This window comes from Bos javanicus, chromosome 16 (assembly GCF_032452875.1).
Source record: "Bos javanicus breed banteng chromosome 16, ARS-OSU_banteng_1.0, whole genome shotgun sequence".
NCBI classification, from domain to species: domain Eukaryota; kingdom Metazoa; phylum Chordata; class Mammalia; order Artiodactyla; family Bovidae; genus Bos; species Bos javanicus.
Window position 1 is genome coordinate 25,682,632 of NC_083883.1, and position 19,452 is coordinate 25,702,083.

Below are 19,452 nucleotides of genomic sequence, written 5' to 3' on the forward strand. Positions count from 1 at the left end.
TATAGAGCAAGTAGTTTCCTAATGACTCCAGTTGTTGTAAAGTCCAAGTGTAATCCTGAGCTGGATTTCCTTGATAGAAGCTAAGAGTTTGTTTTTTTCCCTGTACTAGTCATCTCTGAGACAATGCTTCTTTCTAAATAGTAGTCATCTTTATTTTTCATTAATGTCATTCATTACTTCTCATCTCTGCCAATTTTTCTGCTGTCACTTAGGCTGCTGATGCATCTCTTTTTTATTACCCTTTCCTGTTTTATCTCCCTCTCTCCCCTTCCCTCTCTGGTAAGTTTACCAACGTTTTTTAGCATTATCACTAACAAGGTTTAACCATTTATGAAGATAAGGCAACTTGCATTTGGTCAATAAATTGACCAATTATTCTGTCAGGAATTTTGTATCTTTGATATTTGGTTATTTTCATCATTACTTAATATTTGAGTGGTTTTTTAATTGCTTTGGATTGAGGATTATTCTGAAGTCATAAAAATCACTTGACATGCATTGAACAATTTTCATATAAGGTATGGCTATCGTGGTTTTTCTTAGGTAATCAAGGGTATTTAATAATTCTCCAATCCAAATAAAGATTTATTTCTGACTTAAAATAAGTAGCATAAAATGAGCTTGCTACCCTTAAAACTATGTTTCAATTACTAGGCCATTCATGTCTATTGCTGATCAACATGCTGCTAGTGGGAGAAAAAGATAAGAAACAGACACCAGTTAGAAGTCATAGTAACCCATTCTGAAAAAAAATAATTGCATTTAAAAACCTTCTTTGTCTGCTAATATATTCATTAACCCATTCTTCCCTTCACTCAATAAATAGATATTTAATACCTACTATGTACTAGACAATGAGCAAGTTTTGAGAGCACATAAATGAACAAGACAAAATGCCTTCTGTCCTGGACCTTATATGCTAATGAGGGCAAAAATAAACAAATTAATGTATAATCCAACAGATGGAAATGGGTGCTATAAAAAAGTAATAAGTAAAGATAAAGGATTGAGAGTGCTGAGGGTCAGGTGGACTGCTGCTTTCAACACAATAATCAGGAAAGACCTCTCTGATTTGCTGACTTTTGAACAGAGACCTGGGTAAGTAAGGGTAGGAACCATATTATTCTCTGGGGCATGGTCTAGATTATCTAAAGTATTTGCTGAACACATGAAGAATTGTGACATTTTACATTTCCTGTTGATCTCATGGAAGGAATTCCATTGTGGCCTGTGTATCCAGGTATAGTGTTGAATTGTATCTCCTAAGAGCATCTGTTGAAGTCCTCTTGAGAATGTGACATTATTTAGAAATAAGACTTTTCCAGATGTAATCAAGTAAACAGGGGGTCATATTGGATTAGAGTGGGTCTTAAATGCACTGGCTGATACCTTTATAAAGAAAAGGAGAGGGAGATTAGATACAGAGAGACTTAGGGGACATGCAGCGATGAAGGCCATGTGACAATGGAAGCAGAGATTAGAGTGATGTAGCCATAAGCCAGGGGACACTGACCAACAGCCAGTAACCATCGTAAGCTAGGAAGAGACGTGGAAAGATTCTTCCCTAGTGCTTCAGAGGGAGCATGGGCCTGCATGCTCAGTTGCTCAGTTGTGTCTGACTCTTTGGGACCCCATGGACTGTAGCCCACCAGGCTCCTCTGTCCATGGGATTTCCCAGGCCAAAACGCTGGAGTGGGTTGCCATTTCCTCCTCCAGGGGATCTTCCTGAGCCAGGGATTGAATCCATGTCTTCTGCACTGCAGGCAGATTTTTCACCACTGAGCCATTGGGGAAGACCAGCATGGGCCTACTGATACCTTGATTTTAGACTTGCAGTCTTCAGAACTCTGATAGAATAACTCTTTATTGCTTTAAGCCACTACTTTGTGGTAAATTATTATGACAGCTTTAAAAAAACTACTACAAGTGTATAAACCAGGGAAAAGCATTACGTGGGCTATGCTAGATGGCTTTGAAATGCACACATGCATGCAAACAACCACTAGCACAACAGCAGCAACTGATTTTTTTCTTTTTTCCTTTGATATAGATAATTAAAGAGATGTGAAAACACAACTGCTCAGATGAGTGAGTCCAGGGACAAACTCAAGGTCACTGCTTTCACATGCTCATGTAACGGCCACTGTGGACCATATAAAACCCTTCTTATCTTGCTTCCCATCATCTCACCCCAAGAAATATTACAATGAAGCATTAGTTCCATTTTTTTTCTGAATTAATTTTGCCTTTTCATTTTGGCCAAGGAGCTACATATGTTCTTTCTTAATGTTGTCCTGCCCAACAGAACTGTTCTTCAGTAAGTGTTGCTTCTGGTGATGATTCATTTCAGGACATAGGTGCTGCTGCTCCTTCCAGAATGATGGAATTAGCCCTGCTCTGTAGCAACAAAGGAAACAACCTTTGAATCCCTGCAATGTCCAGATAGGCAAGGTGGAGCTAATGAGCAAGGTAGAGAGACAATTGACTCCAGCATGTTCATTGACCATTGTCAGTCTCTTTTGCAAAACTTGACTTTCTTTTTTTTTTTTTTTTAAAACTTGACTTTCAAAGGATTTTTTTTCTGATAAATATATTCTTTTCCAGGTCAATAAATTTCATATGCTGGTGTTAAAAATGCTCCATTTTGCAATCACATCAACAGAATTGCCCGAGGATTGTAATGAATCTGAACGAATGCTTGTGGTCTGTTTAGGGTCATGTTGCACTCTTACTTGGAATCCATGCTTTTTTCCCAAGAAGAATCCACACCCTTTACCTTCACTAAAGAAGAGAGAGTTCCCACTTCATTGATGCTACTTTTGGCCATTGGGTCCACTTTAGGCCATAGAGTATGAACAGACACAGCAGAGTTTCTATTTTGAGCTCAGGCCTTAGGAGGCCTCTCATGTTTCTGCTCATCCCTCTTGTGCTTATGCCAGAACCATAAAAAATATGACACAGTTAGTGATGGCCCAGAGGATGAGAAAAGATCTGAACTTGAACTGCATGTTGGAGTCAAGGTCGACAGAGTCCAGCCTACAATTCTTTTTTTTTTTTTCTAATTTTATTTTATTTTTAAACATTACATAATTGTATTAGTTTTGCCAAATATCAAAATGAATCCACCACAGGTATACATGTGCTCCCCATCCTGAACCCTCCTCCCTCCCCCTCCCCATACCATCCCTCTGGGTCGTCCCAGTGCACTAGCCCCAAGCATCCAGTATCGTGCATCGAACCTGGACTGGCAACTCGTTTCTTACATGATATTTTACATGTTTCAATGCCATTCTCCCAAATCTTCCCACCCTCTCCCTCTCCCACAGAGTCCATAAGACTGTTCTATACATCAGTATCTCTTTTGCTGTCTTGTACACTGGGTTATTGTTACCATCTTTCTAAATTCCATATATATGCGTTAGTATACTGTATTTATGTTTTTCCTTCTGGCTTACTTCACTCTGTATAACAGGCTCCAGTTTCATCCACCTCATTAGAACTGATTCAAATGTATTCTTTTTAATGGCTGAGTAATACTCCATTGTGTATATGTACCACAGCTTTCTTATCCATTCATCTGCTAATGGACATCTAGGTCGCTTCCATGTCCTGGCTATTATAAACAGTGCTGCGATGAACATTGGGGTACACGCGTCTCTCTCCCTTCTGGTTTCCTCAGTGTGTATGCCCAGCAGTGGGGTTGCTGGATCATAAGGCAGTTCTATTTCCAGTTTTTTAAGGAATCTCCACACTGTTCTCCATAGTGGCTGTACTAGTTTGCATTCCCACCAACAGTGTAAGAGGGTTCCCTTTTCTCCACACCCTCTCCAGCATTCATTATTTGTAGACTTTTGGATCGCAGCCATTCTGACTGGTGCGAAATGGTACCACATAGTGGCTTTGATTTGCATTTCTCTGATAATGAGTGCCTACAATTCTTAACCCTTGTGCTGTGCTGTGCTGTGCTGTGCTTAGTCCCTCAGTCGTGTCCGACTCTTTGAGACCCCATGGACTGCAACCTGCCAGGCTCCTCAGTCCATAGGGATTCTCCAGGCAAGAATATTGAAGTGGGTTGCCTTGCCCTCTTCCAGGGGATTTTCCCATACCAAACCCAGGTCTCCCATATTGCAGGTGGATTCTTTACCATCTAAGCCACCAGGGAAGACCTCTTAACCCTTAGCTGATCAAAAAAATGTATGAGTGAGAATCTCAACTTGTTTAAGTCACTGAGTTTTTTGAGTGTTTGTTATGCATCATCATTTTGATAACAAGGGACTAATAATACAGGTGGGACTGACAAGGAGAGACATTATACAGAAAGTAAACAAGCTTATGGTAGTAGTGCCTATTGCTGATTTTCTTATGATAGTGGAGATAGAGCATGATATTTTAGAAGGAAATAAAGACCATCATGAAGTATTACTATGCTGGAGTATTACTATTCTGTTGGTGATGACATTAGTTATATGAATCACTCACCGTCTTTAAGTTTCATTTTATTTATTTACCAAATCCCAGGGTGATTGGGAGAATGATATGAAAAGAAACTATTTGAAAAGCCTTAAGTTATCTAATGCTATATATACTCGTGTGAATTATTAACCATCATAAATTGTTTGATAATCATTGTATTATATATATACATATATATTACATGATATAGTGAAGAAGATTGATTGATACTGATATTGTGAAGAAGAAAACGGGGTTTTGATAATCACCTTTAAGGACATCAGTTCAGATAACACTCATTTTTTTTCAGTCACCAAGTCATGTCTAGTTTGCTGCAACCTCATGAACTGCAACACTCCAGGCTTCCCTGTCCTTCTCTATCTCTCTGAGTTTGCTCAAACTCATGGTCATTGAGTCAGTAATGCCATTCAATCATCTTATCCTCTGTTTCCCCCTTATCCTCTTACCCTCAATCTTTACCAGCATTAGGATCTTTTCTAGTGAATAGGCTCTTCACATCGGGTGGCCTAAGTATTGGAGCTTCAGCTTCAGCATCAGTCCTTCCAATGAATACTCAGGGTTGATGTCCTTTAGGATTGACTGGTTTGATCTCCTTGTAGTCCAAGGGACTCTCAAAAGTCTTCTCCATAACTACAGTTTGAAAGCATCAATTCTTTGGTGCCCAACCTTCTTTATGGTCCAACTCTTAACAGCCATACATGACTACTGGAGAAAACATAGCTTTGACTAGATGGACCTTTGTTGGCAAAGTGATGTCTCTGCTTTTTAATATGCTGTCTAGGTTTGTCATTCCTTTTCTTCCAAGGAACAAACGTTTTTTAATTTCATAGCTGCAGTCACTGTCTGCAGCAATATTAGAGCCCAAGAAAATAAAATATGTCACTGTTTCCACTTTTCCCCCATCTATTTGCCATGAAGTAATGAGACCAGATGCCAGGATCTTCATTTTTTGAATGTTGGGTTTTAAGCCAGCTTTTTTGCTCTCCTTTTTCACCTTCATCAAGAGGCCCTTTAGTTCCTCTTTGCTTTCTGCCATTAAAATGGTATCATCAGCATATCAGAGGTTGTTGATATTTCTCCCAGCAATCTTGATTCCAGCTTGTGCTTCATCCAGCCCGGCATTCCACATGATGTAGGGTGACAATATACAGCCTTGAAGCATTCCTTTCCCAGTTTTGAACCTGTCCATTGTTTCATGTCCAGTACTAACTGTTGCTTCTTGTCCTGCCTACAGGTTTCTCAGGAGGCAGGTAAGGTGGTCAAGTATTCCCATCTCTTTAAAAATTTTCCACAGTTTGTTGTGGTCCACACTCACAAATAGTAACATGACAAATTAATCATATTATTTGGATTTATATTCTCCTCCTAAATTTATTTGTTGTCCTTTGCATCTTAATTTTTTCCTTTTAAGTTCACCTACTGCTACAAATCGAAAGATAAAGACAAATTGGTAAAATGATGAGTTCATTAAAAAGAGATACATACAGTTTAGTCCTTAACTGCAAAGCACTATCGTTATGACTATACATAAAAACACAATTATATTTCAATGACCACTGTTGTTGCTGTTGTCGTTTCTTCCTGAACCAGATGTCTATATTTCAGGCAGTCTGCTTGAAATCATTATTAGGTTTGGAATGAAAATCTCTCGTTGCCCTGATGGCTGTGAAGTCTATATCTTCATATGTAATCTTCCAGAATGCTCTTGGAGTCTGGCGACAAGTTAGGGCTACTGTTGCGTCAGCTGGTTGAAGCTAAGGGATTGTAAAGCCTAGTGCTGGGGAGGAATTTGCTAAGCTTGTCCTGTGGTGTCAGGGATGTGGTTTATTCATCTGTTTGTCTAACAACATCTTGTCAAGCCCTAATTTTTAGAAGTTTCCATGCTAGGCTCTGAGATAACTTCATCTGAATCACTTGTGCTAGCTCTGTGTGTCTCATCACTAGGAAATTCAAAGCCATTTCCCTCTCTAATGAGTCACCCTCCAGTCAAAACGATGTTGATTTGCATATTCCTCTTTGAGCATCTGATCCTAGCACTTTCTAGTCTTCCTGACATGAAAGAGTTAATGCATCTTTTTCAGCACCTGTCACAATTTAGGAGCAACTCGGGCAGTGAAAAGAGTAGAGCTCAATCAATGTGGACAGCAATGTGCAGGCATTTGGAACACTATTCATAGGTTGCTCTTTTATTCTCTCTTCCTTTCCCCCCAACCTTGGCCTGTGGACGTGAGTGGCAACTTAAATGAACCATAAAACTTCCCTAGAAAAATCTGCAATCTGCAGAAGGAGGCAGCAAAGCATTGAGATGAATGGATTCAGGAGCTTTCTGAGCAGGGGGAGAGACAGCACCTAATATTTATGGGACCATTAAACTCCCATGTGCTCTGGACCTATGAATCTGGAGACATGTCATCCAGTCATCAACCCCAGACTCTTCACTAGCATTTATCAAAGTCACAGTCCCTCCCAAACCCAACTGATGGAACAGAGCCAGAGTCTATTCTGAACTACACCGACATAGCTCTCCTCGCTTCCTAAATGAAAGGATGTATTCCTTTTGTATGAATGGACAGTTTGTGAAAAATAAAACTTGCTTTGACTCATTGCCTAAGCAACTCCTACAAGTCTTAAGATCTCAGAGGCTGGAGGATCCCACTGTGGACCTAGAGAAGCAAGTTTGACTTAACCAGAGTCCTACTAAATTCAACAGGAACAGACGTGAACAGGCAGAACAAGCCTTCTTCTTTTCAAAAGGCCAGAGTCTGGCTCCTTCCTTGGTGGTGCAGGAGTTAAGAATCTGCCTTGCAATGCAGGGGAGGTAGGTTTGATCCCTGACCAGGGAACTAAGATCCCACATGCCAAAAACAACTAAGTGTGCACATTGCAACTACTGAGCCCGTGTGTTGTAGAACTCATGTGCCACACCTTGGGGGAGTCCGTGAACTGCAGAGAAAGATCCCAGATTCCGGACAAAGATCCTGCATGCTGCAACTAAGATCCAACACAGTCAATTAAGTATAAATAAATAAATACGTTATTTTAATGAAATGGATGTCTTAAAAAAAAACCTCAGAGTCTGAACCTAACTTTGACACAACTTTTTGGCCTTGGGCTCCTGTTTGATTTTTCTGAGCCAGGCTCTCCTCATGTTCCCCATCTATCGAGTGGGAGCATGAATCCTTGATCTTGCTAATCTCTCCACACAGTCTGGGTTCTCTCTGTGCCAAGCCCTGTGCTACAGCCTGGGGTTACAATAGTAAACAAGCATCCTTTGTTCCTGCGGCCATGGTGTTTAGTGGTTTTGACGGGAAGAGAAATACTACGCATGTATTGTAAATGTGGTGAGGGTCATAAAGGGAAAACGCAGCACGTGGCAGAAACAGGAAACAGGAAGTCCTAACTTATTCTGAGAGTCAGAAGGGCCTCCCTGAGGAAATGCTGTTGGAGCTGAGACATGAAGGACAAGGGGGTGATTATTAGCTATTGAGAGGTCAGTGAGATTCCAGGGAAGAGAAGAGGGCATGCAATTCACAACTTGGTGTTGTGGGGAAATTAAAAGAATAAATGCCTTTGACAGAGCTTTATATACTGCCTCTGGAGATTTGCCAAGGATCACCAGCATTTCCACAGAGCCATAAAAGAAAACCCATAAGGGACCCTATTCACTTAAACACACAAGCTTCCTTTCCATGATTACTGCTAAATACTCTCAAGGTTCATTTCTGAGGTGGAGAGGCAATTGAAATCTAGATCATAATCTCAGTGGAAGTAAAACTCTGGTCCTTTCGTGTCTCTGATATTCTGGCCTGCAGGGGGCACCACTGAGGGCATGAGTCAGGACATCTACTGTCTTAAAAGATGCTTACTCCTTGGAAGAAAAAATATGACAAACCTTGACAGCATATTAAAAAAAGCAGAAACATTATTTTGCTGACAAAGGTCTGTATAGTCAAAGCTATGGTTTTTCCAGTAGTCACGTATGGATGTGAGGGTTGGTCCATAAAGAAGGCTGAACACTGAAGAACTGATGCCTTTGAACTGTGGTGTTGGAGAAGACTCTTGACAGTCCCTTGGACAGCAAGGAGATCAAACCAGTCCATCCTAAAAGACATCAGTCCTGAATATTCATTGGAAGGACTGATGCTGACGCTGAAGTTCCAATACTTAGGCCACCTGATTCGAAGATCTGACTCCTTGGAAAGCCCCTGATGCTGGGAAAGATAGAAGGCAGGAGGAGAAGGGGTGACAGAGGATGAGATGGTTGATGGTATCACCAACTCAATGGACATGAGTCTGAGCAAACTATGGGAGATGGTGAAGGACAGGGAAGCCTGGCATGCTGCAGTCCTTGGAGTCACAAAGAATCAAACATGACTGAGCAACTGAATAACTTTCTCTTCTGTCACCCACTAGCCTGTGTTCTAAGCCATGTTCCAGCCCACCTCTCTCAGGGGAGTTCCCCATCTGCTCCAGCACACCTATGAAGTTGGAGGTGGCCTTTGCCCTCCAGAAGCAAATATTAGATCCTAAATCTGATCTCACAGTCCCCTTCTCTGTCCTTCTCTAGGTCGTGTGGATTATTATACAGCAACCCCAGAACATTGGTCTTGACTGGGTGGAACTGAGTTTGCCTCTACTCAGAGACATGCTGGAATGTAAACACTTTTTTTCTGGAAATTACAGAAGAATTGTGTGTGTGTGTATATATATATATATATTTTTTTTTTTTTCGGATTTTGTGATCTCCAAGGAAATGCTATAGGTATCTAAACCTGGGTTGACATGTATTTTCCCAGAGGGTAAATAAATTAGGCTTTGGAAACCACATGTGGTCATCACATTTTGTTTGTCTTTTACAATATTTTAAAAGTATGAATATTTCTTTTATTCCAGGAATATAGAAACTGACTACAGTCCTAACTTGGTCCATGCACTGTAGTTTGCCACTCCTTGTGCATGCGTGCATGCTGTCTCTTCAGTCGTGTCCAACTCTTTGCGACCCTATGGACTATAGCTTGCCAGGCTCCTCTGTCCATGGGATTCTCCAGGCAAGAATACTGGAGTGAGTTGCCATGCCTTCCTCCAGAGGATCTTCCTGACCCAGGGACTGAATCTGTGTCTCCAGCACCTCCTGCACTGGCAGGTGTTTTTTTTTTAACCACTAGCACCACCTGGGAAGCCTCTAGTGTAAAGATGGATCCGAGCCAGGAAGCTCAACCTGAGGACCTGTCTCTTTCTTTGCTCTCTTGAGGATTAATAATTGTCAACTAGATGCTATGTGTCAATGAGGTGGGTCATTGTCTTTCAAAAGACAGTTTATTCAATTTTAATACTATATTTATACTCTTAAATTTGTAAAAACTAAACAGCAAATATAAAAGAAATGGGCTTCCAAGGTGGCAGTAGCGGTAAAAAAAAAAAAAAACCCATCTGCCAATGCAGGAGATTTAAGGGATGAGGGTTCGATCTCTGGGTCGGGAAGATCCAGGAGGAGGAGGGCACAGAAACCCACTCCAGTATTCTTGCCTGGAGAATCCCATGGACAGAGGGTCCTGGTAGGCTACAGCCTATGGGCTCACAAGGAGTCGGACATGACTGGGCCAATTTAGCATGCATACATAAAAGAAAATAGAAAGTAGAAATCTCTTTATGAGAAAAAGTGGTATAGTTAGTGATGCTCTCAGGGATACTTAAGTCATTAAGAAAGTACATCCTTACAGTCATCTCAAGAAACAAAAGTATTTTTCTATCTTGTATTTATATGAAATAATAGATGTTAACAACTTATTCTGTGTTTATCTCACAAATTATGTAAATCAAACCATTATGCTGTACACTTTAAACTTCTACAGTCCTGCATATCAATTACATCTCAATAAAACTAGGAAAAATAGAAAAGAAAATGATTTATCCCTCTTTCTCCTGACATCACGGAGGAATTTGTGTGATTGAAAGAATTCGGGGTGGACAGGCACTACTTTATGGTGTTCAGAGTGCAGATTCTCTAACCAGGTGGGAGACATGGGTTTGATCCCTGGATTGGGAAGATACCCTGGAGGAGAGCATGACAACCCACTTCAGTATTCTTGTCTGGAGAATTCCCATTGACAGAGGAGCTTGACGGGCTATAGTCCTTTGGGTCACAAAGAGTCAGACACGACTGAGCAACTAAGCACATTACTCAACCATAAAAGGGAATGAAATTGGGTAATTTGTTGAGACATAGATGGACCTAGAGTCTGTCATACAGAGTGAAGAAAGAGAAAAATGAATATTGTATATTAATGCATATATGTGGAATCTAGAAAAGTGGTACAGATGAAGCCATTTGCAGGGCAGAAATGGAGATGCAGACGTAGGGAATAGATGTGTGGGCATGGAGGGGGACATGGAATTAATTGGGAGATTGGGATTAACATGTATACACAACCGTGTGTAAAATAGCCAGTTAGTGGAAAGATGCTATACAGCACCGGGAGCTCAGCTCAGTGCTCTGTGATGATCTAGAGGTTGGGGGTAGGGTGGAGTGGGAGGGATATCCAAGAGGAAGGGGATGTGTGTATACATATCGCTGATTCACTTCATTGTTCAGCAGAAACTAACACAATGTTGTCAAGCAATTGTTTTGTTGTTTAGTCGAAAAGCCAAGTCAAACTCTTTTGGGTCCCCATGGACTTTAGCCCACCAGCCTCCTCTGTCCATGGGATTTCCCAGGCAAGAATACTGGAGTGGGTTGCCATTTTCTTCTCCAGGGGATCTTCCCAACTCAGGAATTGAACCTGCACCTCCTGCATTGCAGATGGATGCAACTATACCTCAAAAAAAAAAAAAAAAAAAAAATCACAATATATTGTTAAACTGAAAAGCAGGAAATAGGGTGGCTATAACTTCAATGGTAGAGGCTCTAGATGGTGTTTTCTTCCGAGAGAAGTCACACTACCTTCTGACAGGCAGCTAGATTAGGGCAGATGATCTCATTGCCATAAGGTATTCATTTTGGACTCTGTAAGGCTCATTCCACCGCTGGTTTACCCTCTACTTGGGCTCAAGCCCTCCAGGTTCCCACTGAGAGCCAGGCATGTCTGCAAAGCTGGTCCTCTATGGCGTATTTTGAACTCCATTTTGCTTTCTATTAAGCACTGATTTCTAATCACTTTTCAGCTTGGTTTTTAGCCTCTCATCCTGAACAGCTTAAATGTCTTGGTCTTTCTAGCTGACAAATAAATAAATAACACCAGCAGCCTTGGAGATTGTCCATCTTCTATTGAGAGATTCAATGTTTTCTGAGAAACAGAACTTAGAACTTGGCCAGAGGGTAACTGTACTTGTTTTCTTGGCTTATTTCTCATTCCAGTGCTGGTTAATGAAACAGTCTGTGATGATGAAAATATTCTAGATCCGTGATTCCCTGCCAGGTTGCCACCATCCTCATGTGGGTATTGAGATCTTACCATGTAGTTAGGGCAGTCTAGAAGTAAAAATCTAGTTAACTCTTTAATTAACTAATTGCTTAATTCTAATTAATTTAAATGTAAATAGTTACATGTGGCAAGTACTTGTCCAAATGGACACCACAGGTCTGTACTGCAGTTTTAGGTATAACATTTGATAACTTCTGTTCATTTGGAAATATGTTATATAAAATGGTTAGACAACTAAAGGATAATTCTAGCAAGTTAAGGTCAACTCTATGTGTCAACTTTCCTTACCTTAGGAGGAGCTTTAATAAGCAACTGTCACTCTTAGCAAAATCAGCATTGCCGGTAACAATAAAAGAAGTTAGAGACGAAAATGTTAAGAATCCCCATTTGCCCCATCTTCAGGTCCTTCCCATGTACTACCTCCCTCCTAGTTGATGTCTCATAATGGATTATCAGAAATCAACATGCAATAGTGGATATGTATCAATTGCTGTTGCATGACACATATACTCTATTTATGTGCATGCCAAGTCACTTCAGTTGTGTCTGACTCTTTGTGACCCTATGGACTATAGCCTGCCAGGCTCCTCTGTCCATGGGATCCTCCAGGCAAGAATACTGGAGTGGGTTGCCATTTCCTTCTCCAGGGGATCTTCCAAACCCAGGGATCAAACCTGCATCTCCTGACATTGGCAGGTAATTCTTTACTGCTGAGCCACCAGGGAAGCCCAGAGCAATTATACTCCAATAAAAATTACTTTGAAAAAGGAAGTCAACATGCAATGTTTCCAAACCTCATTTCTCTTTTTTCGTTTTATCAGTAGAACTTCTTGTGACATTAAGACTCTCATGAAATGCCCATATTGGTCAGATAAACACGGGGAAGCAGACTTGTGGTCACACCTGATTTCATGTCTTCCTTTCCCCACATATCATCCCTTCAGGACTCTGCAGGGCAGTTTGGAAACTATGATACTAACAGACTGCTCTGGTTCTCTACAAGAATCAGTTGAAGTCCAGAGAAATGATGTGCTGGCTCTAAGACACTTGGCTTCTAAAACAAATGGGACAAACATTCAGGCCACTTGTCTCCCAGTGTTCTCCAGATGTCGCTTCTGCTTGAAACTTTGCAGACTTCATAAATCTTTCTAATGCCCCTAAAAGTTGGATGGAGCCTGTACCCTATCACGTAGCAGGTCTTCTGCATCCTGTCTGGAGTTGTTCACTACTGTCTACTTGCAATGCATTTCTCTTTTTCCTTACCCATGCTGCCAGTTCCTTAATAGCAGGAACTTCGCCATCCATTCCTGTTATAGCCAGGGTACATTTGGCAGAATGTAAATGTCTATTTGAATGGTGATTCTTGTAAGTCACTTTATTGAAAGTTCACTGAATGCCCAGCAGTGTTCTGATGCTTTGGGTGAATATAAGAGACAGAAAATAGTCTCTCTTTAGGAATCTAGAGTTTAGTTGGAGAAACAGGACAGTACAGAGGAATAACTACAATGGTGTCTCTCTAAGTGAACTCCAGAGAGCTCCTGAATCAGACGTATTGAAGAATTCACTGAGAATTCAGATTCTTGAATCTCACACCCAATTCAGATTGGGCAAGGCCCGTGAGTCATCATTTACTATTATTTCCTTAGTTAACTTCATGCACTTGTAATTTTGAAAACTGGAGAGTATAAGTTGGCAATCATTTATAATAGCCTTGAATACCTAGGTAGATAACAATATTAGAAAACCTTAGTGATCCAAAGAGAGGATGCTGGCTGCACGATGTTAAGTAGAGGGATGGAGGGATGGAGTAGAACAAGTGACCACCCCTGTTGAAGCTGCCTCTTTAACTGCATAACATTGGTAACATCAGTACCCAAGATGTAGAGCCTTCTATCCTGGTGAGTGGAGAAGTGCCTTTGTAATGATTAGCTGGCACTCCAGATAAACTTGTTATCAGCTCAGGGAGATGGAGTTGCAGGGTGAGGCTGCACTTCTGGGCAAGCCACATGGAGGACAGCAGAAGATATCAGTGTGGAGGAGTACTTGTCAGTGGCTGAGTTCAGTGTCTATTGCTTCATAACTAAGTACCCCAAAACTCAGTGGTTTAAAAAATTAACATTTAATATTTGACACAGTTTCTGAAGGACAAGAATCTGGGAACAGCATAATGAGTTATTTCTGGCTTAGGACCTCTTATGAGTTTGCAGTCAAGATGTTGGCCTTGGATCCAAGCATCTGAAGGCTTGCCTAAGGTTAAAGTTTCTGCTTCCATGCTCGCTTGTGTAGCTGTGGGCAGAAGGCTTCAGGTCTCTGTGGACTGTTGTCTGGAGGCCTCAACTCTTTACCTTGTGGGTGATTGCACAAGGCTGCTCATGACGTGGTGTCTCTCTTCCCCAGATCAAGTGATGAGAGAGAGAGAGAGAGCATAAGATAGAGACAGAGAGAGAAACCCTGAGAGAAAGTACATCTTTCATCTTTTAAGTTCAGAAGTGATGTTTACCATCACTTCTGCCATACTCTGCTGGTCACAGAGACCAACTTTCATGGGCAGAGATTATGCAAAGCTGTGAATACCAGGAGGTGGGGATCACTGGGATCCATCCTTGGAGGGGCTACTCTAGGAGTCTTCTGGGGAAGATGACTCCTAACATAGCGTCGGTTGTGCAGCCACTGTCCTCAATTTAGACCAAGTATAAATCTTACTTTTTAAATCTCCAACCAAGGATGTTTTTTTAATGCACTCACATATCGAAACCCTCCAGATCTTTTCTTTCACAAGCCAGCCTTGCTTACTGCTTGCGTTTTCCCAAGCTTTCTTCTATAAACATCCTCCATACCCACCACCATATGATCCTACCAAGGGGAAGTTATTCTGAGGGATTTGGCGTTCCTGTTACAGTTATTTCCCCCCCTCCCCGCCACAACCCTGCTTTAGGCTGAAAACAAGGAGAATAACCTTCTGGTGCATGACAAAAAGTTGTGAGTAACAGTCATGCGTGTGTTTTTTAGGTAGTTTGATGGTAAAAATTGCTTCCAAGAAAGCTACCCTGGACCTGCCCATGTTGCTGTAACATGTCTGAGTTCCTTATTTGTTGATATAGTATGTTTTATATAAATAAATGTTAATATAGCATTTTAATAGCATTTTTTTTGGCCTCCTGGAGTGTGAGCCTTCATATAACGTCTTTAAAAACATTTTTAAATGCAATTTTAACTTTTATTTATATCTTGGCATCTTTCACATGTGTGTACATGTATGTGTGTGTGTATATATATATATATCCAGATTTTTAAAAGATAAACTGCTGATACATGGTTGTATGGGGCTTCCCAGATGGCGCTAGTGATTAAGAATCCACCTGACCATGCAGGAGACACAAAAGACACTGACTGGTTCGATCCTTTAATCAAGAAGATCCCCTGGGGGCGGGCATGGCAACCCACTCCAGTGTTCTTGCCTGAAGAATCCCATGGACAGAGGAGCCTGGTGGGCTATAGTCCATAGAATCACAAAGAGCTGCACATGACTGAAGCAGCTTAGCATAGCATAAAGCTGTATTCACTGTGTATATATAATGTTGAATCTTGTTTATTTATTACTATTTTTTACTTAGGTTTTACATTTTCTTTTACCATTTTTCCCTAAGTTCTACCATTTCCCATGGTTTTACATTTTTCTCATAACCACTAGTCATTCATTCATTCAACAAATTGTATTGAATGCTTAACCTAATCTAGGGCCGTTCTAGGCATTGGGGATACAGTCTTGGACAAGGCAGCCCACTTCCTGCTCTCAGGTTGCTGACGTTATCTCTGAAGAGAGAGAAAGAGTAGATAGTCAAGTAAACAAGATAATTTCATATGGTGATGAAGGTCTCCAGCTAAATAAAGCAGGTTACCATGATGGAGTGCTGGGCAAGAGGCATTTACTTAATAGACTGGCTTCTTTAGAACCAGGAGGAAATTGGAGCTGAGACTTGAATGATGGAGTCAGCCATGAGAAGAGATACGGGACAAAATTTATGGACTGGCAGAATAGAAAGTGATGGTCATTTGAAGCCAGAGTAAGTTTGATGTGGCTGAGAACAAAACAGAAAGCCAGTATGATTAGAACATGGTGAGTGTTGAAGAGGGAGACAGAGAAGATCTCCAGAGGAAGATAGGAATGGATAATGTGAGGGTTAACAGGTTAGGGTAAAGAATTTTGTTTCACTAAGTGCAATGAAATCCTTTAGAGAGTTTCAGCTAACAACTAGTCCAAGCAGGAACATAGTTGACACTCTGTAAATATTTGTTGAATAAATCAACAAATTATGCATTACTTAACCATTTATAGAAAATATCCATTTTTATATTACAGATCATAAATATAGTACATTTGCTCCTTCTCCGTATCATTTTATTAATGTTGAGGTTGTGGCCCTGAAGTTTCCTGGATCAACAGAAATTTTTAGAGAATATCTTAGTCCAAAAATGCCAAAGTACATTCTGCATTGATTAGAAAAAAGTAAAATACAGGGATTTTGATCTTAAATCAAAGACAGCTCACATTTGTTTTAGCAGGTCCTCATTTTAACATTGTACTGTCATCTGCCAAATCTCATGTCTACTTTCATTGTAGTTTGTGTTGATTACACATTTTCCTAAAGCATTAAAGACTTTCTTTTAGTCACTGATGGAAACATCTTCAATAGTCAAAGAGCAAGAAACATGCTCTATAGTGAACCTTATCTTATAAGTATAATATGAGAATCTCATTTCATTCAGTAATACTAGCCTTTGCTGAAACTTTGAGATTTCATAAACTTGAAAATATCTTGCAGGCTGTTACTTCCATAGTGCTAAAACTAGGAGGTTCCCCAAAGGTCTTTCCCCAAAAGGGGTCCATGGGAACCCCTTGACTTATTCAGGAAAGCAATCATCAGGACTAGAGTAGATATCAGTAAGATGGAGGCCGTCCTTTTCTGGTTGGAATGGGAATACTAGAATCTTCCAGTACAGATTGTAATTGATGTTCTGCTTACTCCTCTGAACAGGTTGGGCAAACCCATATGATGCTAGAGCCCTGGGGTGAGGCTGATGACCCTTTACCCACATTCTCAGCAGATGACTATATCTCTTACTTAGCCATGATGGCTTTTGTCCACCTGGCCCTCCCTCCTTTGCCCTTCTTTGGCTCTCCTTCTTACTCACCCCTAAAAGATCTGTATTTCTCTGGAGTTTGTCCAAGGCTTTCATTGCTCCTCATTGTGTATGAGATTCATCCACTCCTGTAGCTTCAATTCATCTATAGGTAGATGACTCAAGTCTGTAGGTCTACTTAGGACTCCCCAACCAGTGTGGCTAGAGCTGCCACATCTAATGTCCTCTGACGCAGTGAATAATCTCATTCACCACCATGTTGCTTGGTGCAGAGTCTTTGGAGTTCCTTTTTGACCTCCTCCTTCCAACTAATCACCCACAGACTCAAGGCCATAGCTTTAGATGATCCAAACCACACTAAACTCTTCAGCCTCCTTTGCAGAATTTTCCTTTATGCTGTAAGATGCTTTTGCTTGACTGGACTAATACCAGGTCCTCTAAGCTTTGTCTCACTCTCTGTTATCTCTGGGCTTTTGCATATTGTATTTCTTCTGCCAAAAACACACTTCCCTTTGCTACCTTCTCTTCCTGGGTAACATTTAGTCATTTCTTAGCTCTTAATGTAAAAATCTCTTCATCCATGTCTCTCTTCTGGATAACTGGATAGTTTAGACTCCTCAAGAATGCCCCTCTTCCCTGTCTATTCCAGGCATCTTGTCCTTCCCCTACTACGATATAATAGTTACAGTCACTTAACGATCTGTCTCTTCCTCTAGACTTTGTTCACCACCAATTCTCCAATTCCTGGCCAATGGAAGTTACTCAAGTGGAATGCTGATGATAATTGACAGAACTAGTGCTTTCCCATCTACAATGACTGTACCTCTAAGTCACTCCCCACCTGTCCTCTTACAACCATGTGAAGCCATGTGACCAAGTTCCAGCCAATGGAATGTGAACATTGTTGATCACTTTCTTAAAAGGAAACTGTTGGCCTTCTACTTCTGCTTTCTCCTATTTCTCAAACTAGAATGTAAGGGACTTCCCTGGCTGTCCATTGGTTGAGATTTCACACTTTCAACACAAGGGGTGGGAGTTCGATCCATGGTCAGGATACTAAGATCCCACATGCAGGTTGGTGTGGCTGAAAAATAAATAAATCACAACAAACTTAGGACAGGTAATCTTGTGAAACTAAAACTAAAATTAAGTTTTGAGGCATATAATATGTGCTGCTGCTGCTAAGTCGCTTCAGTCGTGCCCGACTCTGTGCAATCCCATAGATGGCAGCCCACCAGGCTCCCCCGTCCCTGGGATTCTCCAGGCAAGAACACTGGAGTGGGTTGCCATTTCCTTCTCCAATATAATATGTGCAATCTTTGAATATGGTCTGATAGACCCAAAGTTTGAAGTTAGACTCTCTAAACTGTTAAAGAAGAAAAATTAATCCAGAAGGTGTTACTAAGGGTGTGGTGTGTGAGGCGGGAAGGGGTCATGGGAGCAGTGCCTAAGCCATTGCTGTTCTCTGCCACCTTCTTCCACTCTTTCGTGGGCAGGCTTTGCTGGCCCTTAGTTGTTTTCTCTCTGGTTAATCAAATCTCAGGGCCAGAGATGATTACGAGAAAAACAAACACAAAAGAGCGGAGGCAACTCATGACCTGGGTCCCTCCCAAGGGCTCACCTCCCTCACAGGCTCCCACTTACCCTTTGCCCCTTTATCCAGGCCTCTGCCTTCACAAGCTCCTCTCATTCTACCCAGTGTCTCAAATAGATGTAGCTCCAGGGATGTGGTCCTTAACCATCTCTCTTTTCACACCCTACCCTTTCTCTGAGTGACCCTATTTATGTCCATGATTTCAACTTCCATTCACATGTTGCTGATGTGCAGGTCATTACCTTTAGCCTGAAATACTTGCTGAAGGGCTAGATCTGTGTTACCAACTAACAGCCTAATAGGAATGTCCAGCTGGGCAACCAAAAAAGTACCTCAACAGGTCCAGAAACAAATGTATCATTTGTCTGGTGCATCTGCCTCCTCTTGTCTTTTTCCACAACTTCACAAAATCAACTTTCAGTTCAGTTCAGTTGCTCAGTCATGTCTGACTCTTTGCGACCCCATGAATCGCAGCACACCAGGCCTCCCTGTCCATCACCAACTCCCGGAGTTCACTCAGACTCACGTCCATCGAATCAGTGATGCCGTCCAGCCATCTCATCCTCTGTCATCCCCTTCTCCTCCTGCCCCCAATCCCTCCCAGCATCAGAGTCTTTTCCAGTGAGTCAGCTCTTCGCATGAGGTGGCCAAAGTCCTGGAGTTTCAGCCTTAGCATCATTCCTTCCAAAGAAATCCCAGGGCTGATCTCCTTTAGGATGGACTGGTTGGATCTCCTTGCAGTCCAAGGGACTCTCAAGAGTCTTCTCCAACACCACACTTCAAAAGCATCAATTCTTCGGCACTCAGCTTTCTTCACAGTCC